The sequence below is a fragment of the Gymnoscopelus braueri genome (genome assembly GCF_963280865.1).
Source record: "Gymnoscopelus braueri genome assembly, chromosome: 2".
Classification (NCBI taxonomy): Eukaryota; Metazoa; Chordata; class Actinopteri; order Myctophiformes; family Myctophidae; genus Gymnoscopelus; species Gymnoscopelus braueri.
In genome coordinates this window covers 37,893,861-37,895,895 of record NC_137604.1, presented here as the reverse complement: position 1 = coordinate 37,895,895, position 2,035 = coordinate 37,893,861, and positions in this window count along the sequence as shown.

The window sequence follows — 2,035 nt, the reverse complement described above, 5'->3', positions numbered from 1 at the left end:
CCATGGAGGAATGAAAAGGCCGATAAGGTGTGTCACCGTTTCCAGGTGCAAAGCTAAGCTACAATATGACAAGTACTACATACTTGTGAACACCTTGTGCATATTCATTATTAATCGACGTAAATAACACATACGTACACATAGGCCTACTGTACGTGCATACGTAAAGCTACATCATGCATTATGGATGGATCAAAAGCACTTTCAATTAGAGGAAAATAAATAAAGGCTTTGTTCAGAATAGTGTATGGTTGATTTTATTTAATCGTGGCTGAGTGATTTGACATGGTGTCTTGTGAGTACAAGGATCACAGGATCAGATTCCCACAACAGCCAATGTGTATAGCCTACATCAATGGCCATTATTTGGGTTGAGCAAGACATGGAACCCCTGCTTACTGAGTGTAAACCACTCAGCAACACTTAAATCCAAATATCAAATACAACCACATCCTGCATTTCACTAGTAAGAGACCACACCTTCTGCTTAAAGTTGGACGGATTATATTGAACGAAAATGGGTGGATGTGTGTGGATAGGGAACCCGGGTAGGGCGAGACTCAGGGTGGGGGAAGTACTGTATGTCTCGGGAGCGGACGGCCACCGGGGCTTGATCGGGTTGATTGGTGTACTTTTATTTAGTAAGACATGAGAATAACAGTACATGGAAGTACAAATTCACAATACAAGGTCTACTAAACTGGAAGACTCATTAAGCACTGAGCTTGTTTAAGATGAGAACCCCATGCACACAAATCATGATGACATATAAGAGACAGACAGATATACACACTACTATACAGAATGTCATATAATCAGCTTACAGGTTACTGGTATGAAGAGTGAAAAAAATACATACAAAAGAAGAAAATGAAAGTGGGGGGGGGGTAGGTTAAGACTTAGACAGGGGCCATTTTTGAATTGCAGCCTCCTGAAGGTGTAGGGCAGTTTTGAAAGTGAGTAGGGTTTTACACTCCTTTAGGTAGGGCATTCCACATTCTTGATGAATAGCATGAGAACGAGTTCATTCCCTTAGTTGAGCCAAATCTGGGTTGAACATGATTTGTGGAGCTGCCTCTGGTGTTATGATCATGGACTTCATTAACATTTTGGAAGTATTTTGACAAATACAGGGGGATCCAAATGTTGTGGTGTATCTTGAAGACCAGGCCCATAGCAAGTTGCTGTACTCTGTCCTCAACCCTAAGCCATCCAGTCCTAGCAAAATGAGCAGGGGTTAGATGGGTTTTGAGATTGAGGCCAAGAAGTAGCCTTACAAGTTTGTTTTGGGATGTTTGGAGCCTTGTTTTTAAGGCCTTGGAGGTGTTGTGATACCATGGGTAGCGTTGCCTTAGCTCGGGATACTGCCCCCCGGGTTCCTGGAAGAGAAGAAAGGAAGCAAGGTTAGTATTGAGGCGGCGGAGGTAGTTGGGGTGGACGGGGGGAGTGTTCGAGACCACGTAAGTAGTAGGAACACACGAGCGTCGGCTCGCAGCTGAATTTATGCTCATCTACTGTGGTGATTGTGACGTGGGATTGGCTGATAAGGGAAGGCAGGTGTAGGTGATAAGGTGATGGCGAGTAGGGAGTTGCTGTGTTAAGCAGAGGAGCTAGGTTTCCACTCCTGAACTTACGTTGTATACAACTGCATTTCAAGTGTGCAGGGAAATACGGCATGGCTTTATTGTGAAGACATGCATCTTTTAGAAGTCATGTTCAATACCCACATGACCAATGCATTCAACAATTGCCATGTGTCCTCTTGAGTGAGATACTGAACTGAATTACTGAAGTATTTCCTAAATAAACAAAACCGTATCCTGCAGCTAGTTTCTGCAGAAACTGCTTAGGGTTTTATTCTCAAGATACACAGCATTATTCTAACATACTTTACATCCATTACGTGGGGGGGAAATGCATACTGAAATTGACTTCATCAATCATATTTGAAATCTGCCCTTGTTTCTTAATAATACAAAAATAATAATAACCTATTTCTGCATATATTTGACTAATTAGTTTTACTTTCATGCCA